The 20486-nt window shown below is 47.8% G+C and overlaps 1 pseudogene; it reads left to right on the top strand.

Moving 5' to 3' along the window:
• Positions 1–456: 456 nt before the first annotated feature.
• On the top strand, positions 457–7522 carry LOC123101601 (uncharacterized; annotated as a pseudogene).
• The last annotated feature ends 12964 nt before the right edge of the window (positions 7523–20486 follow it).

Here is a 20486-nt window from a genome sequence, read left to right as displayed (position 1 = left end):
GGCTTTGGTCGATGAGGTCCTTGGGTGTCGTTCGTTCGGAGGGGTCTTGACGGGTCGTCAGCGCCAATGTCGGAGTCGCCTGCTCAGGGAGAGGTGACGACGATGACATTGCAATCAACCTCGACGGTGTCCTCTCCTCGGCGGTGTGTGTGGTTTTGTCGGTGCCAGGTCGGCCGATGTGCCCTTTGTGTGGGCGTGTTGTGACGGTTTTCGCCCGGGTTCCTGTTAACTAACCGGGTAATTCTCTTCTGCTTAATCAATGAAAATGGCAAATCTTTTGCCTCGTTTCAAAAAAATAGCTAGCAACTAAACAAAGAGATTATGCTACTAGACAGTTAAAATGAAGAATTCCAAACATCTTGCCAGCAGTATAATAAACATCAGTATAAATATTTGAACCGATTGCAGTATTGTTTGTTAATTCGGTAGCTTATGTCCCCTGCAGCTGCACAAGACATGCACTGCACCATGAACATGAACACCACGTACGCAGGGAACGTGAAGGGGAACGAGAGGGTCCAACTGATGCCGCCCGTTGACACGGCAGAGATCCCTTGGGTCAGCCTTGGAAGCACCACCGAGAGGCGTAGAACCAACATCCAGAACGTCCTGAGGACCAACCGGTTGATGTCGCTAGCTGCGAAGATCATCTGCAACAGCTTCATGGAGATGGAACCTGACGCTCTAGCTCTGCTCCCGAACGCGCTGTCGTTGGCCCACTTGTAGCGCCGACGTCGCGGTCGGCCGGACATTTACTGCCAGAAGACCTGAGCTGCCTCGCTTGGCTCGACGCGCAGGCCCCGGCTTCATCGTCTACGTGGCCTTCGGGAGCTCCGGCGTCTTGGACGCGACGCAGTTCCAGGAGCTTGCCGACGGGCTCGCGCTCTCCGGTCGACCGTTCCTGTGGGTCGTCCGGCCAAACTTCACCACCGGAGCCACCGAAGGTTGGTTCGACGCGTTCAAGCGCCGCGTCGAGGGCAAGGGTTTGGTCGCTGCAGCAGCGCGTGCTCTCACACCCCGTCGTCGCCTGCTTCGTGTCGCACTACGGGTGGAACTCGACCATGGAAGGCATGCTGCACGGCGTGCCGTTCCTGTGTTGGTCGTACTTCGCTGACCAGTTCTCCAACCAGAGCTACGTGTGCAACGTGTGGGGCACCGGCATCAAGCTTTGCCGAGACGAGCGAGGGGTTGTGGCGAACAAGGAGATCCATAGCATGGTGGCGCAGCTGCTCGGCGACGAGGGGGTCAAGGCGAGGGCTGCCACATGGAAGGACAGGGCGTGTGCGAGCATTGTAGAGGGAGGGTCCTCGCATCAGTGCCTTCTCAAGCTTGTGAATTTGCTAGAAGAGCAGGGATCCCATCCCAACACTGCGTGAATCACGACACCAGACATCGGACGGCTCCGAACATCTACGTCAACAAATATAAAAAAAACTCAAAACGGCTTAGATTTAGTTTTATTTTATATATAGTGAGGTGGTGAGCAAGGCATGATCTGCATCCGTGTTAGAATGATTTTTTTTTCATGTTGGGAATTGCTACAAGAAGACTGTCCTATGGCATTTTGGTATTTTTGAGTTAATAGAGGTGTTCTTTATCAGAAAAAAATGGCCTTGGATATATCAAAGTGGAATTTTATATTTTTCTCTAGAAGATCTTTATCATATGTTTGAGCGAAATTTTGTACAATTAACAGAGCATATGAATTAGCTATATATTGTGAAATTTTACCTCTCTAGGCAGCCGTTCGAAAGCGCAAGGGGACAAGCTTTTATGTTGCTGCTTGGTCTAACTCTAATTCCTTTAGAGAGTGACTACATGACTAACTACTGACCATGGCCGTAAGATCAAGATTTTTCTCATCGCCTTTACATCTAGCCCTAAAGTCTTCTAGGACGGTTTGTCGGAAGTGATTTAGAAATCTTTACGTCTCTCTCTCTCACTCACTTTTTCTTTCGAGTTACTGTAAAACTTGTTGGTGGTTTTCAGTGAGAAGGCTCGTTGTTTCAAATATATATATGCCTCGTATTAGAAATGGCAAATTAAACAAATAAAAAGACAAGAATATAGTTAAAATTTCTGCTTTTTTTCTTTCAAAATGGCACTTATCATGCATTCATTAAGAATATAAGAGTTGACCAGCTAATTAAGAAAACCAAGCGAAAACCAGATTGCCCAGTTGATCATGGAAAACTGGGCGAAAACCATCACAACTGCTAAGCGGCACACACAAGATACCCCACGCACATCACTTCAAAAAGGGCCTAGTCGGACAATTTATGCCTCCCGCCGGCGGTGCCGCTAAACAGGTGGATCCCGGTTCTTGCCGGCAGGAGGGCTCCGTTTTTATATTTCCTTGAGTTTTGCTAAGGTTTATGTTATGTTCAGAAGGGCAAGATGACGGCAGCTCCTTTAGATGGAATAAGTTTTTCCCCGCCTAGCCACCATCTCGGTGGTGCGTCTAGCGTCTTCGGAGGGCGTGTGGATGTAGAATTATATTGAATAATTGTTAATGCAATATTGTGCCGGTACAAGAAGTATATATAAGAGCTAAGCCGCACCTGACCTAGCGTTATTACAAACCGAGTAGGAGTCATAATCCTAATACAAGTTGTATTCTAACATCCCCCCGCAGTGTCAACGGTAGGCTCGACGACGTTGAGACTGAAACGAATGTCTTGAAATGGAGTAGTCGTCAGGCCTTTAGTAAAGATATCAGCAAACTGAGCAGAAGTAGGCACGTGGAGAACGCGAACTTGACCGAGAGCCACCTTCTCTCGAACAAAATGAATGTCGATCTCACTATGCTTGGTGCGACGGTGTTGAATCGGATTCCCTGACATGTAGACAGCTGAAATATTATCACAATAAATAATGGTAGCTTTCTCAATAGAACGGTGCAACTCCGACAGCAACTGGCGCAACCAAACCGTACAAGCAACCGCATGAGCCACAATATGGTACTCAGGTTCAGCAGACGAGCGGGAGACCATAACCTGCCTTTTTGAAGACCAAGAAATCAAATTGTTACCAAGAAAAACACAAAATCCGGATGTGGACCTACGAGTATCTGGACAACTAGCCCAGTCTGCATCAGAGTAAGTTGTCAAGGAGGTGGAAGAGGATTTGTTGATATGAAGACCTAAGTCTAGTGTGCCTTTGAGATGCCAAAGAATACGTTTGACATGATTGTAGTGTGGAATACGAGGATCATGCATGTATAAACAAGCTTGTTAGACAACAAAAGAAATTTCAGGATGAGTGAGAGTGAGATACTGAAGTGCACCGATAAGACTACGATAAAGAGAAGGATCGGAGAAAGGATCACCGTCGGCAGAGAGTTTGGAACCTGTATAAACAGGGGTACGGGAAGTTTGATAATCAAGCATACCAGCACGAGAAAGAAGATCCAGAGTGTACTGACGTTGAGACAAGAAAAGACCAAAGGAGTCACGGATAACATCAATACCTAAGAAGTGGTGAAGAAGACGTAAATCTGTCATAGAGAATTCGTGGCGAAGAAGAGAGATAATATGATCTAAAAATTGTTGTGAGGAAGCTGTGAGGATAATATTATCAACATATAAAAGAAGGTAAGCGGTGTTGTTGTTGTGATGAAAGGTGAAGAGTGAAGTGTCAGAACGGGAAGGGGTAAAACCAATGGTTTGAGCATAAGTAGGAAAGCGTTGGAACCAGGCACGTGGTGCTTGTTTAAGACCATAAAGAAAATTTTGAAGAAGACAAACACGATTAGGATAGGAGGAATGTTCGAAGCCAAGAGGTTGTTGACAATAGACTGTTTCTTGAAGAGAGCCATGAAAAAAAAGCATTTTTGACATCTAGTTGATGAATTGGCCAGGAAAAAGAGACGACGATGCTAAGGACAGCGCGAATAGTGCTGGGCTTGATAACTGGAGAGAAAGTCTCATCATAATCGATGTCGTGTTGCTGAGAGTAACCACGGCATACCCATCGAGCCTTATAACGTGCAAGACTCCCATCAGAATTAAATTTATGGCGAAAAACCCATTTTCCCAAAACGATATTTGTACTGGAAGGACGAGGAACTAACTGCCACGTGTTATTCTGCAGAAGGGCATCATATTCATCTTTCATAGTTGCGGCCCAATTAGGATCTAGGAGAGCTGATTTGTAAGATTTGGGTAGAGAGGAAGGAGATAGAGATGCATGAAGATTGAGACGATCTTTTGCAGGTAAATGGAACCCGGACTTGGCACGTGTGCGCATGGTATGATCGTTAGTCGGAGCTGGAACGCGAATAGCATGAGGAGGAGGGGTGGGGGAAGATGTGGTGGACGCGTCCGGTGCAGCAGAGGAAGCGGACGCGGGAGATGGCGGTGAATACTGCGGCGGCAGGAGGTCTGCCGCGATAGAGTGTAATGGGTTTTCCTCCGCTGGAACAGAGGTGATGACAGAAGTGGTCGCGGCAGGATCCGCTACCGTGGTAGAGGATTCGGTTGGTTCCTCTGGATAGGTCGGTGGGTGAAAGAAGGGAAGATGATTATATGACGAGAGGGACTAGTGGGCGGCGTGGGTGAGTTGGGATCTAATTGTTGATGCTCGGAAAAGGGAGAAATGTTTTCAGCGAATGTTACATGACGAGACACATGAACACGACCACTAACAAGATCTATACAACGATAACCCTTGTGCTCGTTAGAAAAACCTAGATGGACACACGGGGTAGAGCGTGGGGAAAGTTTGTTAGGAGAAGTGGAGTAGGAGTTTGGGAAACAAAGACAACCAAAGACGCGAATGTCGAAGTAATTTGGATGAGAGAGAAATAAAGAGAAGTAAGGAGTAGTTTGTGGGTTAACTTTGGATGGAAGAATATTGAGTAAATATGTGGCCGTATGGAGGACCTCAGCCCAGAACTTCGGAGGCATAGAAGATTGAACAAGCAGAGTGCGAATGATGTCATTAAGAGTACGAAGAAAATGCTTGGCTTTGCCATTTTGAGGGGAGGTATAAGGACCGGAGAAGCGCAAGAGAATTCCATATTGTAGAAAGAAATTTCGATTTTTAAAGTTGTCAAATTCACGATCATTATCACATTGGATGAATCTTATAGGGAAGAAAAAGTGGACTGGGACATAGCGTTGAAAGTTAAGAAATATATTATAAACGTCGGATTTGTTGCGTAAAGGAAAAGTCCAAACATAATAAGTAAAATCATCAAGAATCACGAGATAATACTTAAAATCAGATACACTTTTTATGGGTGATGTCCAGAGATCACAATGAAGTAATTCAAAATGAAAAGCACTAGAGGATTGAGAGGAACTAAAGGAAAGGCGAACATGTTTTGCCAATTGACATGACTGACACATAGAAGAATTATGAGAGTCTCTATTACAAGGTATTCAAAATTCACTAAGAAGTGTGGATAACACATTTTTATTGGGATGGCCGAGACGTTGGTGCCACAGAACAATAGAGGCGACCATAGATGTTGGAGGAGCAGCGACCGGAGCACTATGGAGAGAATATAAATCACCGGAGCTATTGAATCGAGCGATCTCGGCTTTGGTCGGGTAGTCCTTCACAGACAAACCAAAGGGGTCAAACTCAACAGAAACATGATTATCAGTGGTGATTTGGCGAACAGAAATCAGATTTTTAATAAGAGCAGGAGTTGCAAGAATATCACGAAGAAGCAAAGGCTTAATTGGGGATTGGATTTGAGCCTGACCGACACAGTAACTAGGAATAGAAGATCCATCACCGAGAGTAATAGAGGGAAAAGACGAAGGTGTGCAAGAAGAAAGCAAATTACTCGATGCAGACATGTGACAAGAAGCACCGGAATCGAAAATCCAATCTGTACCTGAGTTCCCTTGTGCAGCAAAGTTGTTCATGGCTTGTAGAAAGCAGCTAGGTCCCAGCTCGGAGTCGAAGTAGAGGCCGATGTAGTCATGGGAGCTTGCGGGTGTGGTGGCGTCGGCAGTAGGGCCGGCATCGGCGTAAAGAGAGAGAGAGACACCATCATTGTACTGCTGCATGTAGGGGGCGATGGAGCACCATAGGATGCATACAGACTGGTGTTGTAGATCGGTGGCGCGTAGGAGGGAGCAGTGCGGTATGCGACCATCAACTGTCGAGGCGCGAGGACGGGCGCGCCGGTGTGAGGGCGAGCACCGGGCTGCCAGCCACCGGTATAGGCAGGCAGGGCACCATATGGTATAGGGGCGGACCAAGGCCTGGTATAGGGGCGGACCAAGGCATAGGCCACGCCTGGACTAGCCCTATCCATGGGGCGCCATCCGGGCGGCGGCGGTGGTGCGGTTGATGAAGCCGGGGGCGCTGCAAGTGGCACCGCGGCGGGTGCCCGTGTTGCCTCGTTCTTGACGTACTCCGCGGCCGAGTTTGCTCTGAGGATGAACCTCCCCAAATTGATAGAGGATGGCGTTCTTGATGAAAGTGGTAAGAACAAATCAAACATTTTCATTCTGGGTATGGTTAAGATCGACTGAGAATATGGAGCATATTTAGGGAATGTAAAGGGGGAGGGGAAGATCCACATGATGCCGCCCATCGACGCGTCGGAGATCCCCTGGGTCAGCTTGGCCAGCACCAGCGCCCCTGAGAGGCGCAGAACCAACATCCAGAATGTCCTCAAGACCAACCTGTCGATGCCACTCGCCGAGGTGGTCATCTGCAACACTTCTATGGAGTTGAAGCCCGACGCTCTGGCCCTCCTCCCCAACGCGCTGCCTCTCGGCCCGCTGGCCGCGCCCACGTCGAGGCCGGCCGGGCACTTCTTGCCCGAGGACCTCGCCTGCCTCGCCTGGCTCGACGTGCAACCCCCCGGCTCCGTCGTCTACGTGGCCTTCGGCAGCTCCGGCTTCCTGGACGCAACGCAGTTCCAAGAGCTCGCCGACAGGCTCGCGCTCTCCGGCCGGCCGTTCCTGTGGGTGGTCCGCCCAAAGTTCACCACCAGACCCGGGCAGGACCGGTTCGACCTCGACGCGTTCAGGCGGGTGCGTGGAGGGGCAGGGGCTGGTGGTGGGGTGGGCGCCGCAGCAGCGCGTGCTCTCGCACCGCTCCGTGGCATGCTTCGTGTCGCACTGCGGGTGGAACTCGACCGTGGAGGGCGTGTTGCACGGGTGCCGCTCCTGTGCTGGCCCTACTTCGCGGACCAGTTCTGCAACCAGAGCTACATGTGCAACGTGTGGGTCACCGGCGCCAGGCGCCGGCGAGACAAGCGAGGGGTCATGGCGAAGGTGGAGATCCAGAGCAAGGCCGCGCGGCTGCTCGGTGACGAGGGGGTCAAGGCGAGGGCCGCGGCGTGGAAGGAGGTCGCGTGCCGCAGCATCCGGGAGGGAGGGTCCTCGCATCGGAACTTGCTCAAGCTTGTCAGCTTGCTGAGACAACAATGATCGATCTTTATTCTTTAGAGGGCGTGTACTGTTTCTTTGTCCGATGCACGGGGGAGAAGTCAGCCCTTGTCGGTTATGAACTGCATCGCTAGAGAGACATGCTATCAAATTAAATGGATGGAAGACAGTGGCCTCCCTTGGTTATAGTATTTCTTTGTCTGTCTTGGCTCTGAACTTTGTCTGGGCTGTAATAGGATCAGTTTATAAACGATAACCTGTCGGATGCTTGCTGGTTTCTTTAATAAAAATCGGAGGAAAAACCCTCTTTTGCTCAAAAAAGAAAAAGAAAAATGGATGGCACGGCCTACTTTGACATGGATCTCGCGAGTGCGCGAGAGGCGTTGTGATTGCGGCGGCGACGTGGAAGAAGGCCGCGCGGGTGTGGCAGCATCCGGCCGGGACGGTCCTCGCATGCATGCTCAAGCTTGTCGGTTCGCTAAAGATAAGAATGATCGATCGATCTTTAGATAGAGGGGGTTTCTTTCGCACGCGTCGAAGCGTTCAACTCACGTACGTAATCGTTTTCTTCTCTTTCGATTTCGATCCGAATATGGTAGTGCACGTACGCGTCGAATCAACCCAATTTTTTTCCTTTTTGGAATCGATCGTACGCGTAGCTAGCTGCCTACTGCGATGCGGCCGTGGCCGGTCTCACCGTCACCTACACCTAGTACTGTACGTACGAGTCTCACAAAGAGAAAAAGAAATGATTTTCTTTTCCAAGTCCAAGACCAAGACCTGCATGAATGCGTGCCTCTCTCCTCTCCGCTCTTTTCTTTTTCCCGCCTCAGTTCCAGTATGGAGAACAAACATCACATCTTTTTCTAACTTGTGGTGACGCAAAGTCAGCTATATATCCTCGATCTCCCTGGCCATAATTTGGACTCTCATCTCTCGGCCGCATGCAGCGGGCCCGTCTCTTTCAACTCCGGTATGTATGTTCGTCCAAGTCGAACAACAAAGATTCCCTCAAAAAAAAAGTCGAACAACAAAGATCACATCTTTTTTCAAGTCTTCCCTATCCAACCATTGCCACAGGATCGCGGATTCCAACAATCCCACGAGCTTGCGTTTTGAAAAAGCAATCCCATGAGCCCAGGCTAACTCCACCGCGCGATCCCAAACGGACGTCCGTTTCGTCCGGATGCTGTCCGTTTGGGTAGGGAGATAGGGTCGTGTCCGAGCATATCCTGGGTTGCGGTGGCCGTGCATCCACGTTTGCCCTCATTCTGCCTGTGCCTATTTAAAAAAAGGTTTCAAATGCCAAGCCCTAGTTCATCAGGGCAATGGCCCCAGTTCATCACGCAGGCAACAGAGCCAGCGGCCTACATGTCCATCGCCGACATCAGCCAGTGGCCGGCAACACAGCCAGCCTCCAGTTGTCCTCGCCGGTAACACAGCTGGCCTCCAAAATGAAAGTTTTTCTCACCGGCACACAGCCGGCCCAGCGGTCGGGCGGCACCCATGCCAGCCTCCCAAAAGAATGGCCACAGTCGATCGAACGACCTAGTTCAAGTCGTCAGCGTCGAGCATCTCCTTCTGTCTGGCCTCGAACCAGGCTTTCGTCTTCTCGCTCATCTTGGACAAGTCCACGCTCACGATCGCAAGGGCCACCTCCTTCGCTTTGGTGGCGGCATTGGTGGCCTCGATGTTGAGGTGTCTCTGCCTGGCCTGTCGGCCTCGATATCGAGCTGCCTTTGCCGGGCCGCCTCCTCCATGTCGAGCTGCCTTTTCTGGGCCGCCTCCTCCATGTCGAGCTTCCTTCTCTTGCCGCCTCCTCCATCTCAAGCTTCTTCCTTTGAAGGTCTAGGTATTGCTTCATTTGCTCGTCCTTGCTTTGCCGCTTCTTCTCGTCCCTCACATCCTTTTTGAGACATCATGCCATGCAAAGTGTCATGCAATGCCATGGATGAGGCATCACGTATGTCGTCAACCTTGGAGTTGGTCTTGCCCCTCGGCCTCTTGCATGCCTCGCCATCTCCACCTTCGGCGAACTTGGCCGTCTTCATGCCTCTCTTCCTTTGAAGTTCACGGTATTGGTCCTTGAACTTAAGGCAATTGTTGATGATCGTCCAACAATGCGTAAAAGTGAATGGCTTGTCATTGTGCCGGGCCTTGAATGGCTCCAAAGATTGAAATGCCTACACCACATGATGAACAACAATTGAACATGCAAACATATAAAAGGCCGAAGTCTCATGGCCGTAGCAAGGAAATGACTAGGATGGGGAGAGCATACCATGTCCCCAATGCCGAGACCACTCACGGGCCGTGCTTCAACGCTCTCAAATGCGGGGCAATACTTGTTGCACTCTTGTTGGATGAACAGCCACCTCTTTTGAATCGAGGTGATGCCACGGTTGCTTGTAATTTGGTAGGGTTCAAACATCTTCCTTTTCATGGAATGTTTTGTGGACTCTTGTCCAAAAAACGATGCCCTTTTGTTGCGCGTCGGTCTTCGGATCTTGACTAATCTCCATCCAACATTGGCAAATCAACTTGTCCTCATCTTGGGTATATGAACCTGTGTGAATGCTCTTCCTCCTCTTTTGTGCTTCCGCTCTTTGGGTGGGCTCGTCGATGAACAATGGCTCGCCACTAATATCAACGTCATTGCCTTCTTCTTCATCACCATCACTTTCGCAATAGATGTCATCATCTTCATGCCACGAGTCACCATGGTTGTAGTCAGCACGGTCGTTGGTCTCTTCATCGGGGACGAATTGGCCGCGGCCATCCTGACTTCGGGTCTCCTCGGGGTCGTAGGAACGGCCCTGCCCATCCTCGAAGATCACATCCTCCATGTACTGGTTGTAGAAGGGGTCGTCGACTGGTGGCGTTGGTGTTGACATTCCGTCAAACAAGATGCAGGGGGCGGCATGGTGCCCGTGCTTGCTTTCTTAGCATCTCGACGGACGGACGACCACCGCTGCTGGACCCAGGCGTGACATTGAGGTCGATGACGGCCGAGGGGTGCGGTGTGGACGACGCGATCACGCCAACGTCCGACGACCCCGAGAAAACGGGTCTGGCCGTCGTGCCTTGGCGGAGGAAAGCCGGGCGACATGGGCGTGGTCCGCGACGTCGGCGACTGGCGGTGCGGAGGTCGGGTGACCGACGAGCCTGTGCTCGCCGGGCCGACGGCCGTTGCAGGGAAACCGGCCGGACGGCCAATGCCAAGCATGAGGAGGGCGTGCGCTTTGTTGACGATGTCCTCCTTCTCGTCGATCGCGGCCTTGCGCCACGCGGCCTCCATCGCATCGCGCTCGGCGGCGAACTTGGCGCGGCGGCATTGACCTTGACGACCGTCCTCCTTTTTCTCCTCTTCGCCGATTCCGCGTCCAACTTGGCGATCTCCTCCGGCGTGCACTCTGATCGCGACTTCCTTGGCGCCTTGGCCGCCTTCTTCTCCACCTTTCCAGGCGGGTCGACGGCCAGGCCGCTGAATCCGGCTGGGCGTCGGCCATGGAGGGGGGAGGGAGGGGACGGCGGAAGGGACGTGGGAGGGTTTGGGGGAAATGGCGCCAAATGGGGCGGGGGGAGGGGGGGTTGCTTTCTCCCACCGACAGGCGGGCCAGGGGAGGACAAGCGCGCGCGTCCCACCTGTCCGCGCGCTGTCCGTTTCACCTGAAAATCGGCGCAAACTTGGGCCGGGGATGGGTCGAAAGCGGATAGAAAACTGACAAAAATCCGTTTACGCCGGCGCGCTAGGCCGTCTGGTTTGTCCGTTTTACCCCAAACGGACGGGGCCGGACAAGATGGGATCGCGCGGTGGAGTTGGCCTCATACTATGGCCCTGTTTGATTCATAAGTTCTAGGACTTTTTTTAGTCCTAATTTATAAATCTCAAATTCCTAAAAAAATCCCTACCTATTTGGTTCATGGGACTTATAAATCTCTATAAGAGCATATTACAACTATAAGTCCCTCCTTAAGAATCTTATTTCATAAATCTTAAATGCTCACTTTAAGTCCCTATAAGTTTCTCCTGTTTAGTTTAGATGAGACTTGTCAGGATTTTTTTAAGTCCCTAAACCAATAAGTCCTTAAAAACAAACACCCTCTATGTCGTATCCTACCTGTCCGGACAACGCCTAGGTCTGCTGTACGTGCGTGTGCACCTCAATCAACTGCACCACGAATCCACACCGTACGCCGCCGGCACCGACGCACACATCCGATCTCGTATCTCGACGTTCAAGTAATCGACAATCGCCGCCACGTCCGAGTCAACATCATGCGTGCGGGCATTGCATGTTGCCCCTATCGTCCTCCCTGTTTGCGCACCTACGTGAGAGACCAAACACGTGCTCTCTTCTCTCTCAAAAAAAACACGTGCTCTCTGGTGCACGCACCCGGGGTGTTCCACGCAATGCTCGCTATGGTGTTCACGTTGCATGCATGACTTGCCCTAGTCGGATACTGGCCGGTTCATCGATTTATTTGTGACAAAAGAAAACGGAATGTTCAACATGATTTTTTTTTCAAATTGTTGACATCGCATCAAATGAATACACATAATATTGGATATAAACTATTTTCATATTTCATAAATAACAAAGGCGCGGTTCCCGGTTTTCCAGTCGGCCCGGTTCATTTTTAAAACTAAAACTATGCCACCTAGTTAATAGGCCTTTGGTCTTCCCAAATTATATGGAATCGAGCCCTTCGTCAACGCGGCTATAATTTTGGTGTTGCATACGAGGGGTTTTTGATTTGATCTACCATAAATTTTTCACGTCTTTCGATGAAGCCAAAGAGGTTTAAAAATTTTGGGCAGAAAATTTAAAGAGTCAAAACGCCCTCACCCACCGTGAAATGAAATGAAAATTGTGCGTGCGTTGCAACCCTAACCAACCCCACGATGGACGCGACTCGTCTGCCTTGTAGCATAACTGCCGTGGACCATAATCTCAGCCGTTCTTATCTCATCAAGCTGATCCGACGAACAACATAACATCTGGACCATAATCGCTGCCAAGTCTATCTTCCCTTCTACTCCCTCCGTAAACTAATATAAAAACATTTAGAATACTAAAATAGTGATATAAATATTTTTATATTAGTTTACAGAGGGAGTACTCCGTGAGTATTTTTCGAGCAACAGATGCAGAAAGGAAAAACAGAGGACAGTTGAGCGTCCGGCGACGCCGCGGCCGTCCGAGGATTTGTTGGTTCTCCATGCTACAGAAGCTCACTTGGGTGGATTGCATAAAATCAGCAGCGATTGAACAGACTTTAGAGTGATGTAGGAAAGATAAGAAGATGAGTGTGAAGGTGGACTGTGGTCGACCGCAAACAAGATCGTGGATTGTGTTTTACCTTCAAAAATATAGAGAGCGTGAGGGTTAATGGAGGGAGGTAGCGGTGTTCGGATGCCGTCGGCTGCGACAGCCCGCCGTCTGCCGTGAAGAAGGCACGGCAGAACTGCAGTGGAGCGTAATCTCAGCTGTTCTTATCTCACCAAACTGATCCGAGGAACAACAAAACAGCCCGTCCACGTACGCACGCAGGGAGCGCGCCAAATCTCTGCTTCCCTTCTTTCGCTGGGAGGATGGGGCGTCGACCCGTTGGCTGGGCAGTTGAGATTGCTGCCAGCCCATCCGAGTTTAAGTTTTGGCTTGGACGCGTGGTGCTCGTGGAGTTTCTTCTATAAAAAAATGCCAACGAGGGTTAGCCCTTGGGTTGGTCTTTTTTTTTCGCTAGCGCCAAAAAGCAGCCGCCTGCTCGTATTCTCGCGCCAAAAACCAGGTTCTCAGCTGCGCGAGACGAAGACGATCATCACTGGCGCGCCGCCGTGGCCGCCGGCGATCATCGCTGAAGACGGCGGGTCGTCGCTACAGACGGCGATCAACTCGGAAGACGACTGAGATTACGCTCGAACTGCCGTGCCTTCTTCACGGCGGACGAGCCGCGTCCCCCCACGATCCCCTCCCGATTCATTCTCCCCCTGCGCCGCTGCGCCCCCGCAGTCGACGCCTCCACCTCCACCCCCGGCAAGCGAAAACGTTGGGCAGGACCATGGTCCAGCCGGACCTATGCTCGGAGACGTTGATCCCTGAACACTGTTTCTATGGATCTGTGCATGGTTGAGTAAACAATTCGTGGAGGGAAGAGTTAGTATGTTAAACAATGCATGGCGGGAGCTGTTGGAGGGAGTTGGCGGGTGTGGTCATGCATGGCGCGAGTTGTTTAGTCTATGTCATGAGCTATGAATTGCTAAGCAGGCCTACTCAATTTTTTATACACTAGGCAATACAATAGTCAGAATGCATCGGGCATGGCAATGCCGTCCTCATGCATGACCAACTGTTCACTACTTGTTTATTTGATTGATATGCGTGACGACTCTCTCCCCAAGAGAAGCATTGAGTAGGCTAAGGTATCCGATGCAAGGATCTTCCTCACCCAGACCTCCTCCTCCTTCCATTTATCCACTCCAAGGCTCACAAGGTCTCTCACATAGTTCTTCTCAAGAAAGGAGTGTGACAGTGTGTTTGCGTTTGCGGCCATCGGGACAGTGCTGCCTCGCCAAGCTGGGACTTGTCTAATACAGTGACGGACCTTGGTATGTACCTAAAACAACTTGCTCATGTTGTTCTTTCTCTATTCTTGCCGGTTCTAGTTAGCTCGAGCTCATGCTGTTCTATCTGTATTCTTCATTCTGTTTCGTGTACATGGATACGACTGTAGTTGGGCGACGAAGAAGAGGCTCGAGTAGTTGGGCTAGTGAAAATATACAAGAGGGTATCCATTTAGAAATTATGAGAGAAATGGGTCAAAAATGTCCGAAATTATGGGTGTTGTTCTTTCTCTGTTCTTGCCGGTTCTAGTTAGATGGAGCTCATGATGTTCTATCTGTATTATTCATTCTGTTTTGTGTACATGGATACGAGTTTAGTTGGGCGACGGAGAAGAGGCTCGAGTAGTTGGGCTAGTGAAAATATACATGACGGTATCCACTTAGAAATTATGGGAGAAATGGGCCGAAAATGTCCGAAATTATGGGTGTTATTCTTTCTCTGTTCTTGCCGGTTCTAGCTAGCTGTAGCTCATGCTGTTCTATCAGTATTCTTCATTCTGTTTTGTGTACATGGATACGAGTGTAGTTGGGCGACGAAGAAGAGGCTCGAGTAGTTGGGCTAGTGAAAATATACATGACGGTATACACTTGTAAATTATGGGAGAAATGGGCCGAAAATGTCCGACATTATGGGCCGAAAAGTACTAAGAATAAAACCTTTTTTTGCTTTATAAATAAACTCTGTGTATCCAGAATAATACGTTTTTGCTCTATAAATAAACTCGAGAACAAATGAATAACCACACTTATACATCTCTGATTTTTGTTGATAGGATTGTGGACTTGTATTGAACAAATCATGGATATACCAGAATTGTCAGATGAGGAGTTTGAACGCAGCGATGGCAGCTGTCCGACATCCAGGTGCTCCACCAAACTCGTATTCAAGGTCATATCCTCCTTTGATGATTTCAAAAGGAAAATTGTTACCGAAATGGGGTTTGAAGGTTTACTGAAATTTCCCTTGCTGAACAAATTGAACTTGAAGTTTTCAGTGTGGTTACTGAGCAAAATTGATGAGATTAGACGTATGATAATTATAGATGAAAGTAGGCAGTACAAAATGAGCCCTAAAGATGTGAAAAACGTTTTCGGCATCCCATGCTCGGGAAGGAGGGTCCTAGAAAAGATTTCTGATGGCAAGCAGGGCATAGTTTATTTGATTAGGAAGCGTTTAGGCATGGAGAAGAAGGATGGTCATAGCCTCAAGGCTGCACAAAAAATACTAGAGAAGCAGTATAGGAACCCAATGTCACAAGAGGAAATAAAAGTGTTCAAGACAGCTTTTATCATCTTCATAGTTGGGCATCTACTTGCACCTACTAGCAAGCACGATTACGGCACCTTTGTGTATTGGCACGCACTAGAAAACACCGATGACTTACAGTGTTGGAACTGGGGAGAATTTGTCCTCGATGCACTTTGTCAAGCAGCAACGAGGATAAAGAATGAGTTGAGCAATGGGAGCAACATAAGCTACATAACAGGATGTACATTGTTCTTACAGGTACGGGTTAACATTGCTATCCACATAACATTTTTCTTTCGAACGGATAGTTCAGTACGTTTAACTAATACTTGTTTTTTCAGGTTTTCTATCTGGACAATGCCGACCTTGGACCGATGAACATGGACCATGGTATTCTTCCAAGGATATCAGTATTCAACAATGATATACTGAAAAACATGATTCAGTCTGACACGAAAGTAATGGGCGAAAGATCTGAGGCTACATTCGGCAAATCATTGGTTAGTTATCACTCTCTCGAATTGGCAATTTAGCTTGGGGTTAACATCCCTCTAACTTCACCGTATGAACAAAGTGCAGCCAAGAAGCAGTGTTAACCGTACCACTGATGGAGAAATTTGGACCGCAGCCTGCAAACTTGCAGAAGATATGAGGTTACCGATAATGGTATGACTACAAAGTTTTTTCTTTAATACACTGATAAAGTACAGTCATTTTTTGGTATGATTAATTGTCATTTCATTTTTCGAGCAGTGCGGTGCTGGTATTTACAGAGAGCTAATGACCCATAATCAGCGTTGTGTTGAGAGGTGAAATAAAATAGTTGAGTACGAGACAGTGCAACTAATTGGTAAGTTAGGAGCTATAGGAAAACAATGGAGGCATGTAGATAGCTCAACTAAAGATGGAACTCTACACGACACTTACGAGCAAGATAGGGATGCAGGAAGAAACAGAAACAAATCAAACAACAGCGGCTCCTTGAGCACAAGTAAGTTTTCAAGCTTCTTAATTTTTTTCCGCCTAGCTAGACAGAAATAACTATGATGATGAATGAACACTCCATTTTCGTATGTGCAGGAGACAGCAAGCAAAGAGGTAAAAGGGTTGTCTCTTTTTCTCAATTCTTGTCGTCTCGTTCGCCAAATGGGTCGACCAAAAAGACAAGACTTTTTGAGAATGACGACCAGAGACGGCTTATTGAAGACTGCCCAAGTTTCAGTTTGGGAATTGATTTTGACAGCTCGGTTTCAAGGAAGAATAATGATGCAGATAACATAATCGGAATGACAACACCTGAACCTACAGTGGGAGGAGCAATGTCAATTAGCCAGATTTCACCTCCTCGATCAAGGAGAAGCCCATCAACAAATGACATGCTGGAACAACAAATGTATGTGTACGAAAGAGACACTAGATTCATGGACACGGTGAATCTAAACGCGAGGACTCTGGAGTTTGACATCAGCTCTTCACCATTCGTCAAAAGAAGGGCTAGATTGTTAAGTACGAACCAGCAACAATGTCAACCGGCACACATATGGCATTATCAACTCGATATATGCAAGAAATTCAAAAAATGGTTGCAAAACGTCAACGACAAAAACACATGTGAAAGGTAAATAAGTTCTCCGTGCATACATTGATTTTTGGACAAGAGGTAAACCATGTCAAATGAACTTTTTATTTTTGATTCATTGATATTCATTGCTTTAATTCGGCATGCAGCTTGTGGATTATGCACTACAACCCGAGGTATATCGAGATCTCCGCTGCCACAGTAAGGAGACACCTGTGCATGTTCGAGGACATGGAACATGATTTCTTTGACATTGTAATAAGAAGATTCAAACAATATGATGAGGAAAGGACAAAAGAACCTCACTCTTCCATTGTGAAACACTTTATGGAATCAGACGTTGCGGTACCTAATCACCTCAATTGTAAAACATTTTTTTCAATTTTTTTGTCTTGTACAACTTTGAGGCTATGACCATCATTACGACAGCATATAATAAATTAATCATCTTTTGTTTTTTGTGTTTCAGACATGCATAATGGCTCAGCATTCAACATCATCGTATTTAGCAGTAAGGGAACAGTTCATCGGACCACATGTAAAACACGACCTGCCGAATTGCAACCTGGTACGTACTTTAACCATTCTATATTGATGATAAGCTCAGACATGAAGAGATAATAAACATTATTTTTTCGCTCGAAGATGCTACTTCCAGGGAAGGTCAATTTCACATGGGTGGGCTACGCTTTTGAATTTAACAAGTCAAGGATAACTGTATTTGACCCAACAATATCCATGGATGGCGGTAGCTCATTGCCAGAGCTACATATGAAGATATGCACCCAGATGAAGACGTCCCTGAAGCAATGCGCCACAGATTTTTTTGAGAACTGGCAGTATGATTGGGAAAGCATGTCAGTCCACATATTGCAATGCAAGACAACAACTACACTCAGGTAAAGGATTGCCTGAATTTTTTTGTTACATTTCTTAACCACACCTCATCTCTACGACGGAACAATTTGTTTTACATGTACCAGAAACTGCACGGGGCTAGCAACGCTGATGTTTTGCAGATACTTTGAAGGAGATAATGACATATTCACAGAGCTTTGTGTCGCATAATTATTTAAATTAGAAGAGTGGTACATGCCATTATTGTTAATTTTGACGATGTGTACTTTTTTTGACACAGCTACAAGGTGATGCAAACGAGTTCGCGTCTTTCATACTCTACGACATTCTTCATCTCCGGGGAAACATTGGTTATCTTCCTAAGGAGTTCGTTCAGACGGTTAGCGATTAACCAGTAGCGAAACTAATATCGATGTTCGCTAAAGCGGCAAAATGTGTTTGTTTGAGGCCAAATAGAACCTTCATTCCCGTGGTGTTCAACTTGTAATTCACTGATAATTTAAGTAGCAGTCGTGTATGTAATTTGGATAATTTCCGTAATTCAGTTAAGAAGTTTTTATGGCTATCACTTCAATGTATAAGGCTTCACACACCAGATTCTCGGCTGTATATATGAAAGGGGTTGCGCGCAGGCGGTGGTCCGCCCTGGAACTATGCGAGATTTGCAGAAAATCTAAGAAACGTACGGCCACATCATAAAAATTGATATTTTTGCTATAATGTTGATTACAACCCAGCGCAATGTCAACAAGCCTAGAATGATTGCGAAAAGTAACAACCCTATTTCGATTTTTTTGGTCATGGCCAACGCTAATTGCCTGTATGTTGATGGTGTTTTTCACATTAGTTTTTATACGTATGTATGTAAATACACTCATTTCAATTCTATGAACGCGTCCTCAATTGATGGTCTAAAGACAACAAACATCGACTATGGATTTGTCTTGTGTTATGTTTTTCGATGTTGTAGTTTTAGATTGCAAGCAAAAGTGTTGTCAAAGGGGCCACTTAGAAAGATCGACAAAATCATTCGGGCCCTCATCTGGCGAAAAGAGGAACAATCTCAAACCTCGGGAGGTAACTCCCTTGTTAACTGGAAGACCGTCTGCCGCCCAAGGCACTTGGGCGGTCTTGGGATCATGGACCTGGAGGGTTTTAGCCGTGCCCTACGCCTCCGGTGGCCGTGGCTGCAATGGACTGACCCAGAAAGGCCATGGGTAGGATTGGAGCTCCCGTGTGACCAAACAGACATGATCCTCTTTCGCGCGTGTACCTCGATTACGCTGGGCAATGGGCATAAGACACTATTCTGGCATGCAAACTGGATCAGTGATGGCACACTCAAGGTTCTAGCTCCAGAGCTTTACAAGATTACCTCCGGATAGAACAGATCGGTGCACAACGAGCTCATGAACGAGAACTGGATCAGGGCGGTGGCCAGACTGCAGACCATTTAATCAGCTCGGAGAATTCGTGTCTCTCTCGAATCACATTAGTCAGATCACCCTCATCCCTGACCAGTAGGACACCAGTAACTGGAACTTAACCACCTCGGGGACATACTCGGCCGCCTCTGCTTACGGCGCAATATTATTTGGCTCCTACTCATGTTTCGACACGACCAAGGTTTGGTCCGCAAACGCTGAGCCCAAGTGCAAGTTCTTTGCTTGGCTAGCTCTACACAGAAGAATCATCACTGCGGATATGCTGGCCGTGAGGGGATGGCCTCATGCCCCCAGATGTCTGATTTGTCTTCGGCAGTCAGAAACAGCAGCCCACCTATGCAAACACTGTCCCATCACAGTCGCGGTCTGGACCCAAGTGAACACTGTTGGAAATATGCCCTAGAGGCAATAATAAAAGCATTATTATTATATTTCCTTGTTCATGATAATTGTCTTTATTCATGCTATAATTGTGTTATTCGGAAATCGTAATACATGTGTGAATAACAGACACCAACATGTCCCTAGTGAGCCTCTAGTTGACTAGCTCGTTGATCAACAGATAGTCATGGTTTCCTGACTATGGACACTGGATGTCATTGATAACGAGATCACATCATTGGGAGAATGATGTGATGGACAAGACCCAATCCTAAACATAGCACAAGATCGTATAGTTCGTTTGCTAGAGTTTTCCAATGTCAAATTATCTTTTCCTTAGACCATGAGATCGTGTAACTCCCGGATACCGTAGGAGTGCTTTGGGTATGCCAAACGTCACAACGTAACTGGGTGACTATAAAGGTAGACTACGGGTATCTCCGAAAGTGTCTGTTGGGTGACATGGATCAAGACTGGGATTTGTCACTCCGTATGACGGAGAGGTATCACTGGGCCCACTCGGTAATGCATCATCATAATGAGCTCAGAGTGACCAAGTGTCTGGTCACGGGATCATGCATTACGGTACGAGTAAAGTGACTTGCCGGTAACGAGATTGAACAAGGTATTGGGATACCGACGATCGAATCTCGGGCAAGTAACATATCGATAGACAAAGGGAATAGCGTACGGGATTGATTAAATCCTCGACATCGTGGTTCATCCGATGAGATCATCGTGGAGCATGTGGGAGCCAACATGGGTATCCAGATCCCGCTGTTGGTTATTGACCGGAGAGTCGTCTCGGTCATGTCTGTTTGTCTCCCGAACCCGTAGGGTCTACACACTTAAGGTTCGGTGACGCTAGGGTTATGAAGATATGTATATGCAGAAACCCGAATGTTGTTCGGAGTCCTGGATGAGATCCCGAACGTCACGAGGAGTTCCGGAATGGTCCGGAGGTAAAGAATTATATATAGGAAGTGCTATT

This window comes from Triticum aestivum, chromosome 5A (assembly GCF_018294505.1).
Source record: "Triticum aestivum cultivar Chinese Spring chromosome 5A, IWGSC CS RefSeq v2.1, whole genome shotgun sequence".
NCBI lineage: Eukaryota > Viridiplantae > Streptophyta > Magnoliopsida > Poales > Poaceae > Triticum > Triticum aestivum.
Note: the sequence above shows the minus strand (reverse complement) of the source record. Positions and strands in the feature narration are given on the sequence as shown.